This window comes from Protopterus annectens, chromosome 6.part0, assembly GCF_019279795.1.
Source record: "Protopterus annectens isolate FY-2018-M chromosome 6.part0, PAN1.0, whole genome shotgun sequence".
NCBI classification, from domain to species: Eukaryota; Metazoa; Chordata; order Ceratodontiformes; family Protopteridae; genus Protopterus; species Protopterus annectens.
Window position 1 is genome coordinate 1,952,165,304 of NC_056737.1, and position 16,483 is coordinate 1,952,181,786.

The following is a 16,483-nucleotide window of genomic DNA, read 5'->3' on the forward strand; positions in this document are numbered from 1 at the left end:
TAATATCTTTATATACTTTCATCAAATTTTCATAAACTGTATCCTACCTAGAAGCAGATGCATATTTTGTTGGGTAACTAAGTTTCAGTTCTTTTTGACTGGTGGTTGACTTTCGATATGCAGAAAGTAAAATTGATAATCCAAAAGCATATCCATGAGTGATTTTTTCCAGGATTATAATTAACTTGGCTGTCAATGTAGCTTAGTGAGTTAAAAACAATGAGCTGTATTTTGTAAGTCTGAGTCTGAATCTTATAGCTTAAACTCATATCTAGATGCAGTATGCCTAAGTCAATGCTGAAAAAAAGATGCTTATATTTAGTGAGGTCTAGGTTGGCTGACAGAATAAAGGATATTCATAGGATACAGAAGATCTTAAATTTTTCATATTGTTAAAAATTTCTTATAGCTGCAACAGCAAATAGAAATGTAAAAACAGTGATTTCACAAGAAAACATCAGCAAAATCCTACTGCACAGTTTAACAAGAGTTAGGACTAAGGAAGAACATACACTTGGGTAAAAGTCCACAAATAAACCATTCTTTTAGTGAATCATTTCATTGTGGTTGGCTGTCTGTGTTATGGTCTGTTATATAATTTCTGAGGTTAATACAGTTGAAAAGAAATGACACAAGACAAAGGCTCATGCTTAAGCAATTTATTTAAAATTATCAAAATTATCTTTTACTTGCATCAAAATGATCTTCATTGTCACTGATAGAGGGACTCCAAATTTTAACAGTGCATCTATCTGTTCAAATCAATACAGTGCAGGCACTAGCATTTTTTTAACTCCCAGTCCATGCCAGAGATCCATGCTGGTCAAATCAATATAATGCAGGCACTAGCATTAAGATGCCCAGTCCATGCCGTGCTGATGAGTCCAATCCAATTACTGACTAACCAGCATTTTATTGTCTGGTATAAACAGCAAGTTCAGCAGGTCCATGACAGTTTTCAACTGATGGAAAATTTATATGTTACAAATCCTCTGGGCGGACCGCGCGGACCCCACCCATTTACCTCTGAATGGTTTCACGCCCTCTTGAACTCTCTCTTCAAAGTTCTTTTCAACTTTCCCTTATGGTACTTGTCCACTGTCAGTCTCGTGCCGGTGTTTAGCCTTAGATGGAGTTTACCACCCACTTTGGGCTGCATTCACAAACAACCCGACTCCGGAAGACCTGATCCCGACACGCTGGGGGCCGCCACAGGCCTCACACCATCTGCAGGCTGAGCCTCAGTCACAAGGACTTGGGCCCCCTGGGCGGTGCCAGGGAAACGGACTTCCAAACGCCACATTTCCCCATGCCCGTCGCCCAGGCAGGGATTCGGCGCTGGTCTCTTCCCTCTTCACTCGCCGTTACTGAGAAAATCATGGTTAGTTTCTTTTCCTCTGCTTAGTAATATGCTTAAATTCAGCGGGTCACCACGTCTGATCTGAGGTCGCATTCCGAGCAAGGTCGTGGAGGGCAGCGAGATGGTGGGGGCTTCGAGGGGGCGGATGACTGGCCATCCTCTTCCCCTTCCCAGAACCTCCACGGACTTCTGGGCGGCGGAGGACAGCCGATGTGGCCCCGGCGCATGGGAACCAGGCAGGTGGGTGCCGGGCTCCACCCCGGGAGGGCAGCCCAGTGGCGGTACCACCGACAGCCTCTGGGGGGTGGGCCGGACATGTGCCTGCTCCCTCCCGTCCTCAGCTCAGGACTGCGGGGGAGTCGTCTCCTCCATCTGCGTCTCTCCCGTCGGGCTCCCTTGACTCCCCGGCTGTGCCCTCTGCAGGGGCCGGACACCCCCTGGGGTGATGTAAGGCACAACAACCCTCAGACAGGCATAGCCCTGGGAGTAACCCAGGGCCACAAAGTGTGTTCAAAGTGTCAATGTTCAATGTGTCCTGCAATCCACATTAGTTCTCGCAGCTAGCTGCGTTCTTCATCGACGCATAAGCTGACTGATCCACCACTCAGATTCTTACTGGTTCTCGTTCACCAGGGCACCACTGCCTGTGCAGCGTCGCACCTCAAGACGAGCACGTGAGGTTTCATGGGTGCCATTGCAGCTGCCCAGACTGGGGTTACTGGCCCCACACCATGGGATAGCAGGGAGTCCACCGGTTGCCAGTGAGCGGCCACACAGCCGAAGCCCTGCATGGGGCATCCTTGGCAGGTACCCACAACCAACATTGAGGGGAGAGGACTCTGGTGTGCCACTCCCGGGGGTGGCCCCACATGGCCAGAGGGGAGGCCACCACCCTTCTGCCAGGACGGCACCCTCCCCCAAATGCACGGGGAGCCAGACACCTCCGGTGCACGTGGTGGACCGCACCGCCGGGCGCACCCTCCACCACCACCCCCTCATAGCAGTGGAGGAGCTCCCGTGCCTCCCACCGCATGGACAGACTGCCTCCCTCCTGCTGCCAGGAGGCGAGGACGGATGCCACCCCTTGCTCTCACTCTCCCTCTCCCTCCCTCCCCCCGGGAGCTGTGGACTCGGTTGCACTGGCCTCTACCCAGGCACGCGGAGAGACGGGAGTCAGAGAGAGAGGCATGGAGGGTCGGGGCAGCAGAGCGAGGAGAAGCCCTGGTACCTGGGGACGACGCCATTTCGGGACCCTCGGCGTTAATGATCCTTCCGCAGGTTTACCTACGGAAACCTTGTTACGACTTTTACTTCCTCTAGTTAGTTAAGTTTGATTGTCTTCTTGGCGCACCACCAGGGCCATGACCAACTCCAGCGGGGCCGATCCGAGGACTTCACTAAACCATCCAATCAGTGGTAAACAAGGCTTATATTATGTCTGTTTTTATGTTTATTACCTGTGTCATATAATCATGTTTATTTTTTTTTACTTTTGGTACCTTTGCATACTTTCTTCCTAAAAGAACAGTTAGCCCTTAGCTGATGATAGACTTGTGATAGTTCATCTTATTCAACTCTTTGGGCTGGTAAACATTTTATCAAGTTAATCAAAGTTCAGTGCACTTAAGTTCGTTAAACAAGCTCTACCTTACAGCATGTTTGTAGCATATTACACATTTTTCATAAGCTATTTGTAAAATTTAATATAGTTGCTGTTATTTAACCATGCAGACATCAGGTGGTCAAGGCACCTAAAAAATCAAGGCAAGTTGTGTGGGCCCTTCACAGTCCCACTGCAAGGTCTAGAAATGCAGTCTGTCCTATCATTTGCATCATGAGAGTTTTGTTAATGTTTTGTTTTTTTCGTTTACTTTTCCAGTTTTTGTTACATTTCATTCTGACTGTTAGTAGTAGCAATTCGCTGAGTGGTTTAAGTGTGAGATTGGCATCCAAATGAGTTGCACATAAAAGCTGCATTCTGTGTCTCCTGAATGATCTACTTGTGGAAGGTCCAGACCTTTGCCATTTGGTGTTTATCTTACTGTGGGCTGGTTTAGTCATCTTTAGAGCCTCTGTTTATGTAGGGAAAGTACATTTTGGTGTTCAGTAAGTGTTCTGCAAATAACAGATCTGGATTTTTGCTTCCTGCTTTCATTTTTTAAGTCATTGCAGAGCATGTTTTAGCTTCTCCGGTCAACCTCCTGTCTGATTTCTGAATCTGTTGTCTAGAATATATGCTTTTTTGGTGATAACTTCCTAGAAATACATCCTGGAACTTTTGACTTTTTGTACTGCTCTTTCAATGAGTTGTCCTGAGACACCTCTAGATGTTTGTTTTTGCAAGAAGTTCTACTTGGGAGAACCTAATTCAGCATTAAATTATGTATATGGCCTCTTTCTCCACATAGGGCATAACCATCATTGGCTTTTACTCTGAGGGGAGTGCTCTTTTTTTCTTACCATATATATGTCTTTATTTTCCATTATTACAGAAGTTTATCAGGCATTGTGTTGCATATTACACTATATTATTTTCACTGTTAAACAGATTAACTATTCAAAAGATGATTCTTCTCACTTATGTTGCCCATTACAAAACATAACATGACCCCTCCTCAAACATTCCATCAACTTTATTGCAACCTGTAATTACCTAATATGAAAGGATGCTCATGTTACATCTTCTCTTCATTTCATATAAAAACTTCCTCACTTAAAATAGTTGTGTATATATGAGTGCCAGTCAATGCCATTTTTATTAAACTAAGTATAGAGCAGATTTGTAACATTGTTTTTTTTTTCCATTATACAGAGATTCCATTTTTTGTAAATACATCCTCTTATTCCATAGCTGCTTCCATACAGAATTCTGCATGAGAACTACATTGTCACTCTTTGAGCATTCCAGATGTATTTTTAGAGAATAGAAAAATATATAAAATCAGCAAAATAAGTAAAGATATTTATTTTAAAAAGAAAAATAAACAATATGAAAATGTAAAGAATAATGTTAATATTCTACATCTCCAGCAACTCCAAGACCCTAATCAGGAAAAGGAACAACAAATAACATCTTTACAACATGACGCTGTTTTACTCACAACTCTTTGCATATGAAAATAAGGTTCTCACTTCATATTCTGATTGGATCTGAGTCCCTTCAAAATGTTTGGCAAAAATCCTAAACATTTATAATACCTCGATCTATATAAAATAAATAGTTGTTAATAATAACCACTACAAGTTATATGTGGACATTCTAAATATATTCTTCAGTTCAGTCTCTCAACTTTGTAATAATTCTTAACTACAAAAACTTTTAAATGAAACCAAATTATATTTAGACCAAATAGAATTCCCTAAGCTGAAACAAGAACTCAAAGAATTATTAGAATCCCTGAGTAAATTAAAGTAAATACAAGAATGTATTAAGCTCTCTGTCCTGATGGTTACACAATAGACAAGGTAGATCATAGCCCTGCTAACATTAAAAAGACAAGTACGTTTATATCACCTTTGAACTTTATAGGTTCATAGGTTCATAGGTTTGTACTAGGCTATCTGCCCTAAGGCATTTATAAGCCTAGCCAGAGTGTATGTGGCTTACACCACCCCTTAGGATGAGAATACTACACCCTTTTAGGGTTTAGTTTACTATGCCTCTGTCTAGTAGTGACACAGAGATGACCCCCGGGGTAAACCTACGATCTCCCATCCACTCGTCGAGATTTCTCTTGAATAGAGTCAGTGAGGGGCTCTGCCTAACATGGACTGGGATTCTGTTCCAGAGTGTAGGGAGCCTCTGGGTTATGAATCTGCCTCTCCAGCACGTCCTATTTATTTCTGTGTTGAGGTTTAAGTCACTTGTTCTTGTGGCTCTGATGGATTTGGATTTTCTGAGGTGGAGCATGTCCATTAATTCAGGATTGGACATGGCCTTGTACGTCAGGCACAGATCACCTCTGAGTAGGCGGTATGCGACTGAATAGAGCTGGAGTTTTTTCAGTCGGGCAGCATATGACATATGTTTAAGACCCTTTAACCTCTTGGTGAGGAACTTTTGGGGTCTTTCCAACTGCTGCAGGTGTCAGGTGAGATACATCCCAAATGGGGCATTGTACTCAATCATTGGCCTGATAAGAGAAGAGTACAGGGGCACAATGACCTCTCTTGATCTAGATGTGAAACCCTTCATGATAAGGTGGGCAATATAGAAGGTCTTCCTAACCACTTTGGCAATGTGAGTGTCAAATGAGAGGTTACTGTCAACCTGGGTCCCTAGGTCCCTGATTACCTCTTCCGTACTTAATGGATTACCGCATATGTGGTAATTTGTCGGTACCTTGTTTTTCCCAAAGGGTATGACTATACATTTTTTGAATGTTGATTGAATGTTTTGAAAAATGTGTAATAAAACAAATTATGTCAGGCCTACTTAAACATTTTAACAACAAATTGCATAACCTTAATAAAAAAATGGAAGCTTTGATTAAACTTTCTAAGGTTAATAAGTCAAAGCTATGGTGCCCATGGACACCAAAGACTAAAATGATAAAATGTATGAATTGAGTGATATCCCTTTGACAAGCTGATTGTCAAAGAGACCAGCAATATTGGGTTTAAGGAGACAGATGATTTTTTTTGTCATGACGTCAAGCAGAAGGACACATCAAAGGGGTGGTAAAAGATTTTTCTGACTGTGTCTTGCCCTACAATTGGTGTCATCTTTAGGATACCCAAATCTCATACAGACAGTGGCAAGTCCTCCCTTAAGACCTATTTTGTAATCTCCCAATTCAACAACAGAACCATTGTCATTTCATGTTGAACATAAGCGGAAACCTGAGGTTAGTTCAGTTGAAACCTTTATTTTGGTCTAAGCGAGCTATTAAGATACTTAGGAATATTATAGGCATTAGTCAACATATTTTATTGATGGCTAACATTCATGCTCTGTACACTGTCATTCCTATTGATACTTGATGCTTTTTTGTTATGGTTTAAAGAGTATCTTTTGGGCACCAGTTATTTCCTGTTAAAGAAGTAGACTTTATTCTTTCATGTTTGGAGATTGTTAAAAAATAAAATAGTTTTGCCTAAACACTTTTATCAACTGATACAAGGAATGACAATGAGGGCTGCCCCCCCACCTTTGCAAAGATTATACTTTCTTATTGGGAAGACCTGTTTATCTGTGACAGTTTGTTTTTTGAAGAAGTGTGTCTGTTATGTTTATGATTTGCTTTTAATTTGGGCAAGATCACAAGAATTGTTGAATTAATTTCAGGAATATTTAAACAAGACCACTAGGCTTTTCAAGTTTACTTTTACTGAGAGCAATACAAGTGTGATATTTCTTGATATTAAGTTAGAAAACTGTCTTCAAAACAATAGACTGTTTAGCACATTTGCAAGAAAATCTCTAGCTAGTAACTATTTGCGCTACAGCTGTATTTATCTGGCCATTCGGAAAGACAACATACTGAGGTCAAATTTTGGGAATCAGTAGACTTACCACAAAGACTTAGATTTTACAGCAGGATTATGTAGAATGATAAATAAAATATGTTGAAAGAGAGGGGTCACCCTTCAGTTCTAATTAAAGAACTACAAAATGAGATTATGGTTAGGCAATAGCACTTACACAAAACCCTCACTGAAGTGGATGGTGAAAACAGGAGGGCTAGTGTCTCTGACTTAAAAGGAAAAAAGTACACTCTAGGTTTAGTTTTATCCTGTATCCTTGATACGCCAGTATTTAAAGAGATAGTAAAAATAACTTATGAATTTTGGCTGGTATCAAAGTTGTAGAAAAGGTTGCATGGGGAGTCTTTATATGTTATTAACAAGCTATGTTATAATATCAAGAACATAGAGAGATTGAAGGTGTGGGACAGAGTCGAGATTGAAGGTGTGGGACAGAGTCAAGGGATTTTAATCATTTAACACATATATGCAGTATAAAGCAGTTCCCAATGGTCTTTTTTTCTGTGTAAATACTGGTATAGGTTATGTTGCCCCAAAATATTGTAATTGTAATGCAACTTTTGTGGTACATGTTGCTGAGTGTCTAACATGCCAAGCATTTTATGCAGGCAAGACCACCAGAAAACTCAATTCAAGAATGTATGGCCATTATAAAGCCATCAAGTACCATGTACTAGTTTTAAATGTTTTATTTTTGTGTGTAAGATTTTGTTGAATCTGACAGTGTTGATATTAAAGAGCTTGCTGTATAATTAGAATGTAAGTGACAGGTGAGATTGACTACCACAAAGATGATCTAGTTTAAATGATCATATTAATTTTAAATGTGTACTGAATAAAAGAAGTAAAGTGTAAGTTTTTAAATGCACTCAGCTTACACTGAGATCTCTTCTTTTAATTGGTTGATCTTTGATGATATCATATCATTTTTTACTATTTAATGAAGTATAGGTAACTGATAACTCAGAGACTGAGACAGTCTGTTAATAAACTTGACAAAGAGCCTGCTCTTTTTTTTTTTTTTTTAATTAAAAAAATATCTTGGTGTTCCAAGTTGTTTTTACATTTTTTGCCCTTCTTTTTAAAATTTTTTCACTTAAATTAGTTCATTTTTAATAATCATAGTTTAGCCAGAAATAAAAAATAACACACAAAATATCCTATAGATTGCTGAGGGATGCTTTATGCTTGTCTTACAAGCCATTCACAAACTGCACACTTATGAAACTTCTATATTTGTTAGTCTAGGCACCTGAATTTTGAGTGTGACTTAAACTGAACTTGCTGGAGAGACAGATACATGTCACAGAAACTGCCCCTCCTATTGAACAGGCTTCCAATCCATGTGAAGCTGAGTTTGTCTATTAACCAATTTAAGTGCAAGGCCTGGCACCTATGTCCCTTATGGGCAGGGGCAGCTTATAAATGCCTGGTCCTCAGTGTCCTATTTGAATACAGGATGCCATTATTATTTCCAGAAAACTTGGCTAGGCTTAGAAAGGCCCCTTGGCTTATAACAAAATTTGAATCTATGAATCTTTAAATACGGTTAAAGCCTATATTAGTAGCATACTGTTATAAACAAGGCTTCATATTATCTCCAGATTACATCAGATCGGATTTTGCCACTGAAGCCAAGAACACCTAGCTAATTGACTTTTGCTTGATTTTGTTTAATATTGAGTTTACTAATACAGCCTGCAATGTTTATTGCTGATTTCAGTGACCTTATTTGAATTTAAATTATTTTTTTTCTGGTCACAGAAAAGACAAACAGACTAGTTTTTGGCTTGTGTTTGCTATTGGAGCATAATTCTAGTAGGTTGCTATTGGCTGTTGTTCATAGATTCATTGGAAGTAACAAGACTGTTGCTCTGTGATGGCTTTAAAAAGCTTTACATTGCCATAGTTGTTTCCTGTCTTATATTTGCATATGAATAATGCAGAGATGGGCCAAACAAGGATATGCTTGAACATTTATATGTTTCCCCTGTGAATGAGGGACAAAGATGGTAAATATGGTTACATTGGTAGTTACCTATCCATCCATCCCAATTACATTTAAATAGAGGAACAAGGCTCAGAAAAGGTCTGCATCATTTTTATTATTTAGGGCCTTAGTTTTCTTGATGAGAAAGCATTGTAGTCATTCAAGTTGCATGAAATATTTGACAGGTACATATTGAAGGGCACACTGCACTCAATGATCAGCCTGTTAAGTGTCGAATATAGTGGAATGATAGCATCCCTGGTCCTAGATGACATACTCAAAGTAATAAGCTGCACAGAAGAAATGGACTTTCTCACAATGGTAGATACATAATGATCAAGGGACAGTTCGTTGTCTAAACAGTTTCCCAAGTCCATAATTACTGGATCAATTTTCAGGTGTGTTTTGTCAATGTGGTAGTTGTAAGAGACATCATGCTTACCAGAGAATACTGTTATACACTACTTGGCATTTAGTTGTATTTCATTATTTTGACCCCAGCTATTTGTTTAGTAAAGGCCCTCTTGGAAGATATCGGTGTCCTCGGGGGGGGGGGGGTGAGTATATGTTGGCACCAAGTTTGCAGTCATCTGCAAACTTAGTCAGCCATAAACTCTTAACAGTAGCTTTGACATGTGATAAGTAAATGTCAAAGAGATTGCCTGACAAGGTTTCAAAATTCACTTGTGGCAGTATCACCTCACATAATGGCACAGGAAGCAGCTTCACAAATGAAATCTATACCCATTTAGGTAAATTAATAGAAATAGCAGTCCAAACAGAACAATATGTAATGGGAACTTCAAAAACAGACCTGCTTGGCTGTCTCCAATGTAAATGCAATTTACAGTAAAAGAAAAAGAACTTGTTAAATTATACAGCAGATCCACAGTCCCTCTTATCAAGTATCATATTAGAAAAATTACAAAAATCTGAAAAATGCTATTAGGCAAACTAAATCAGATCATGATTGTAGGTTAGTGTATGAAGACAAGGACAATCTTTGATCTTTCTTAAGTTATGTCAAGTAACTAAGGAATAACACCCAACATTAGTCTGAACTTATTCAAGCTGGTAGCGCCTGTATGGACCAAACAGACATTACCAGTATATAAGCAAATAAGTTCAGTTCTAATTTTACCCCAGAGATTTCTTTCCAAAGTCTACATATTCCTTAATACCACTATTATCACAAAAGAACATGTACTGAGGTGATGTTTAAGACAAAAATACTCTTCCTTGGTGCCTGAAATTATACCTGAATGGTTAATAAATAATACTTCTTCCCTAGGACCTGATAGTGTGCCCAAATGGTTAATAAATAATACTTCTTCCATGAGGCCTGACAGTATACCTGAATGGTTAATAAATAATGCTTCTTGCATAGGGCCTGATAGTATGCCCAAATGGTTAATAAACAATGTTTCATCCATGAGGCCTGACAGTATACCTTAATGGTTAATAAATAATACTTCTTCCATGGCACCTGACAGTATACCTGAATGGTTAGTAAATAATATTTCTTCCATGGGCCCTGAAAAAATACCTGAATGGTTAATAAATAATACTAAGCATGTCCTGGCAGGTCGACTCACTCTTCAAACTGTTAATCCTAAGGCTAGCTTCAGTTTTGTACACTGCAGTGGTGAAACCATTCCACAAGGGAGGCCCTCTAAGTGAGCCCAGAAACTATAGACCCATCAGCCTAATGTGTCTAATCTACAACTTTATTCACAGTGTTGTCAAAAATCTCATTTGACTTGAACCGTAGAAGTTTTTTTTTTGTAGCATTTAACATTTCTGATCTCCAAATAGAAAAGCAAGTTCTCAGGATAACAAAATTTGCAGACAACTATAAACAGGGAATTATTTGTCAAGTTCCCTTCTAATACCCTAACCCTTCATCAAGAATTTGCACATGTAAATAACTGATGTACTGAAAATGAGCTCAAATTAAATGCAAAAAAAAAAAAGTGCTATATTGTCACAGCCCCTGCTCTGTATATACAAAATGGGCAATACCCCAATTTAAAATGAAAATGTTCTCAGGGACCTTGGATTATGGGATTATGGGTTGATAATTCCCTCTCTTTTGATCCACAGGTGGGAGGTTGGCATAATGGTTAAGGTATTTGCCTTACAGGCAAAAGGCGCAGGGTTCGATTCTCACATGGGGTAATTGGCTAGGCTTATAATGGCCCACAAGGACAGTTCACCTAGTAGCCTATAAACCATTTGGCAGCAGTGGTCAGAAAATTCTTCTGCTTAGTGCAGCTGATTACAAAGGGAATGTCATCCAGATCTAAAAAGCAATTATTTCCTTATATTCAGCATTGTTTAGGCCAATTACTGGGTGTACCCCCTTTTGGGATGCACCTCACTAGACACATCAAATAGCTAGACAAACCCTAGAGGTTTTTAATTAAGATGATTACAAGCTTAAAGACCTTGTGCTACCAAGAGAGAGACTGTAAGCACTGTCCCATTATTCAGTATTTTATAGACTCTTGAATGCAGATCCATGCCCTGCCTTCTATTCCATTAGAGACCCAGTTGTCCTAGATCTCTTGTAAATCCACAAGTCTAATAATAGGTTCATAGGTAGGTACCAGGCTAACAGCTCTGGAGCCATTGCAAGCCTAGCCCAATAGTGTTTCCAGTCATATGGCTTAGAAGACGTTAGTTCCCTGTGCCCCTATCTAGCAGTTCAATTGAAGTGATCCCTGGGGTGAATTTCCTATTTCTCATCCACTCATCAAGATTTCTCTTGGAAAGGGCCAGTGAAGTGTTCTGCTTGATGTGAATGGGGAGTTTATTCCATAGAATTTGGAGTCTCTGGGTTAAGAACCTGTCCCTCCAGCAGGTTCTGTTTAATGTGGTGATAAGGTTGAGGTCTTTGAAGCGAGTAGCGTGGAGGGATTGGGATTTTTTCAGATGAAGCACGTCAAGCCAAACTGGGTTGTACATGGCTCTGTATATCAAGCAGAGATCGCCTCTAAGAAGGCAATAAGAGATGAAGTATAGTTTAAGTTTTTTAAGTCTGTCTGCATAAGGCACTTGTTTGAGTCCTAAGATCTTCTTAGTGAGGAATTTCTGTGGCCTCTCCAGCTGTTGGAGGTGTCTAGTGAGGTACATGCAAAATGGGGCATAGTACTCTATAATGGGTCTGACAAGGGATGAGTAGAGAGAGTTAATGACTTCTTTTTTCCTGAATGAGAAACCTTTTGTAATGAGATATGCCACATAGAAGGACTTCCTAACTACAGAGGTTGCTATGTACCTATGTCCCTAGATCCCTTATAACTCCTTCAGAGTTAAGTGGGTTCCCTTCAATATGGTAGTTTGTGGACACCATGTTTTTCCCAAAGGAAATTACTATACATTTTTGGTGTTTAGCCTAAGGCCATGGCTTTGGCACCAGTCGTTGGTCTCCATAAGACCTTTTTGTAGGATGTCCACATCAGCTTGAGAATCATCTGCAAATCTGGTTAACCAGAGTCCTCTGGTGTTGGCTTGGACTTCAGAGAAGTAGACACCAAAGAGGAGAGTCCCCAGAACTGATCCCTGGGGGACTCCACTTGTAAATGCCCAGTAGTCAGATTTGGAGTCAGCTACTTTCACCATGTGGGTTCTGTCAGTGAGCCAGTTTGCAACCCATCTAGTGATGTAATGGTCGATGCCCAGATTAGTGAGCCTATCAATGATTCCAGAGTGTTGAATGGTATCAAAGTCTTTGGCTAGATCGAGGTAGGCTGAGTGAGCAGCCTTATCTTCGTACACTGCTCTGATGATGGCTTTGAAGAAGTCTGTCAGATTTAGCAGACATGATCTGCCTTACACAAACCCAAACTGCATGGAGTCCAGGGTCTGAAGGTCTCCTATATCCTTATTTATAAGATCCATAATAATACGTTCCATAACCTTACATATCAGGCGTGTCAAGCTGATAGGGCCGTAGTTCCTAGGGTCAGTAGTCATACTCCAATTGTGTAGTGGGATGACTGTAGCAGTATTCCATTCAGTGGAAACAAAGCCTGAACTGAGGCAGTAGTTGAACGGAGCACTCAGGTGTGGTGCCAGTTCCTTTTGCAGTTTGTACAGGACACAACCTGGTATGTTATCTGGTCCCATGGAAGCTGTGTTCTTAGCTTTGGTCAGTGTGGTTTTTACTTGTGCAATCATGATAATAGGGATGTGGTATTCCTCAGGTATGTGGATGGGCCCTTTAGGGAGTGAGCGAGGAGTGTACCAAGATATTGGCAATGTCAGTTGGTTCAGTATAATTGGTGCCGTTGTGTTGTAGCTCCAAGCAAATCTGCATATTATTATTCAGATTCTTGACATAGGTAAAGAAAGCCTTGTGGTTGTCCTTAGTATCTGTAGCAAGTTTGTTTTTGTAACTAGATTTGGTGGATTTGATGAAGGATCTCAGTTTTTTACTGAGATTTCAGAGGGAATTTTTCCAGTCTTCAGACTTTACCTTTCTCTGCAACAGTTTATTCCTTCTGTTGTAGAGTTTGTTAATGGTAAGGGGTCCACCAGAAATAAGAACCTATGTCTTCACCAGCAGATAAATAAAGTGTTAATGTCAGGCATCCACCAGAAACAAGGACCTGTGTCTTCAGGAGATAAAGGTGGGATGAAGAGACAGATTCAACACACAGAGCCCTCCCCTACCTCTGCAGCAGTCTGCCTCTGCAAGATTAAGTAAGGTGATACACTATCTTCCTTCAGATGAGACCTTGATGATCAGATTGGAAGCTGCAAATTCACTTCAGGCTTGACAGTCTGAGCCCACCCAGAGACTCTGGTTACAGCTTAAGTGTGAGTACTCATAAGGGGTAAATGGTTATGAGACTCACTTGCCACAAAAATGCCCCCGAATCTCCTGAGGAATATGAGCAACATTGGCATTAAAAATAAAAACAGATAGGAACAAATATTTGAAGTCTAATGAATGTTACAGTAAAGCAAATGATCATGGAATGCCATCCAGTCATAATTGTACCATTCTTAATCATTAATTTAATACAGAAACGGTAAGTCATACACCCATCAGGTGACAACATAACAGAAAATAATGAGAACATTCAACTCTCAGAGTGGCAAATCCTATTTAGGTTGCATCATAAGTCAGGCAATGTTAAGATTGCTTGGAAGTTCTGTAAATATTTCCATGAAGAGAGTGCTTGTTTTATGAATATATACCATAGCTTTAAAGAAGTTGCATTTCTCTCTGTCCAGTGTTTCACCACATAAACTTTATGCCAGACTAATATTGCACAAACTAAATATGTTTCTACTGTGTGACAAGAAATGGATGGGTCTAGCTCAGTTGCTCAGTGGATTTAATTGTTGAAACTAACATGGCCAAGGCCACATGACTCGCAATTTAGTGTCTTGATCAACTTTAACATCCCAAATAACACCAGCAAACAGACACACACCCACTGCTAATTTTATATGCCAACTCCACGACCGCACTGCTAATGGGAAAAGGGCCCATTCCCCGATTCCCACAGTACTGTGATCTCAGTCAAAGATGTTGAACAAAGTTGTCTATCGTGTAATTTCAACGGTGTCGATTTCCTCAACTGAAGTATACCCAAAAATGGATATACCAAGTAAAGGTTTTACCATTCTCATTCCTCGCTGTTTACGTAATTAATGCACCTGCAGTGCTGTTTATCCTAATTACTAAATAGTTACATAAGTGTTTTCTGTTTGTTTGTGTCTTTCGGCTTTTCCCGGTTATCCTGTTAATGTGTGGAGGATTAGTTGTATAGATTACTATTTCATATACCTGTCTGTCCAGCTACCTGTGTCTTACCCTGTTAATGTGTGGAGGATTAGTTGTATAGATTACTATTTCATATACCTGTCTGTCCAGCTACCTGTGCCTTACCCTGTTAATGTGTGGAGGATTAGTTGCATAGATCACTATTTCATATACCTGTCTGTACAGGTTCCTGTGCCTTACCCTGTTAATGTGTGGAGAATGGGATGTACACATTACTATTTCATATGCCTGTCTGTACATGTTCATATGACTTACCCCATATATGTGTGAAGGATCAGATGTGCAGATTACTCTATCATATACCTGTCTTTACAAGTTCCTGTGACTTGCTCTGTTGATGTACTATTTCATATACCTTCCTGTACAAGTTCCTGTTCCTTACCCTGCTAATGTGCGGAGGATTAGATGTACAGATTACTATTCCATCTATCTGTCTGCACATGTTCATATGCCTTACCTGTTAATGTGACAGGATCAGATGTACAGATTACTCTATCATATACCTGTCTTTACAAGTTCCTGTGACTTACTCTGTTAATGTACTATTTCATATACCTTTCTGTACAAGTTTCTGTTCCTTACCTTGCTAATGTGTGGAGGATTAGATATACAGATTACTATTCCATCTACCTGTCTGCACACATTCATGTGCCTTACCTGTTAATGTGACAGGATCAGATGTACAGATTACTCTATCATATACCTGTCTTTACAAGTTCCTACAACTAACCCTGTTAATGTATGCAGGATGAGATATGGAACTGCAAAAATGCCAGGTTTCAAACTGTAGCTGAAAGAGGAAATAAATTAATTTTCGAAATTCACTGACAGGAAGCTAAACATATACTGTACAAAGACCTTAACTTTTATTTGCTTCTCCTGCTAAAATGTTGAACATGTCTAAACAACAATGTGAATATTAGTAGTTAAAAACTTGAGCTTAAAATCCAATGATGAAAAACAAAGCTATAAAAAATAATATTTGGATTTATAAATAGATGTCCACTAGATAACCTGGACTTCTGATAAAATGCATATTTGTTATATTAAGGTTTACCATGAATGTGTCTAAACCATAGTCAGAGTATATTATTAATTATAAACTTGAGCTTTAACAGCAATGGTGAAAAAAAAGCTGTAAACCTGCTATTCCATTTAAAAACATATATTCACTATTTAACCTTAACTTCTGGCAAAACATATACTTGTTGATCATGCTAATTATAGAATATAACTCCTTATGCCACTTATATTTATTTATTTATTTATTTTATTTTATATTTGTTGACCGGGCTAGTCTAGCTGGATACATATCCATTTTCAGTAGAGGCCCGGGGGAGAAAAGCTCCAAGTATGGCAAGATTACTCCATGCAATAGTTAGAATAAAAAAAAACAAGCTTAAAATACATTATAAAGCAACAAATTTTGTAAAGAGAGTACAAGTAATTTGTGTGATCCAAGTTACAGAGTCATGGTATAGGTTTAAGCAGCAATCAAGCCATGAGTTTTCTGGTACAATCAGCACAAGTTTATACAATATTCGAAAAAAAAAATAACAAATTGACATTCACTTAGTCAAAGAGAGTAGGCTGGAAAATATAAATAGTAGTAAAGAGTTAGCTTGTAATAATTAAAAGTGTGGTGGGGCAGTAGCCCAGGAGGCAGGGGAAAAGGGGAAGTGAAAGGAGGATAAGTAATGTTTAGTCAGGCATTGAGCAGGGACAAAGCCAATGTATTTTTAGATGATCTTTGAGGTGTTGGAGTAGATGAGAGAGAGGTTAGTGTTTTAGGAAGGTTGTTCCAGATTCTGCCCATGACATTGGTAAAGAGTGAGTCACCAGCTTT

At 39.4% G+C, this 16,483-nt stretch overlaps 1 protein-coding gene and 1 non-coding gene across 2 annotated transcripts in view; one reads left to right on the top strand and one right to left on the bottom strand.

Annotated features, from left to right (window-relative positions):
• Positions 1–16,483, top strand: part of CERKL (ceramide kinase like) — a 1,924,967-nt gene that overhangs the window by 1,751,289 nt on the left and 157,195 nt on the right. The gene's annotated exons all lie outside the window — the stretch shown is intronic.
• LOC122805033 lies at positions 1,819–1,972 on the bottom strand. The gene has a single exon (XR_006365270.1). It is a non-coding gene; the product is annotated as a 5.8S ribosomal RNA (ribosomal RNA).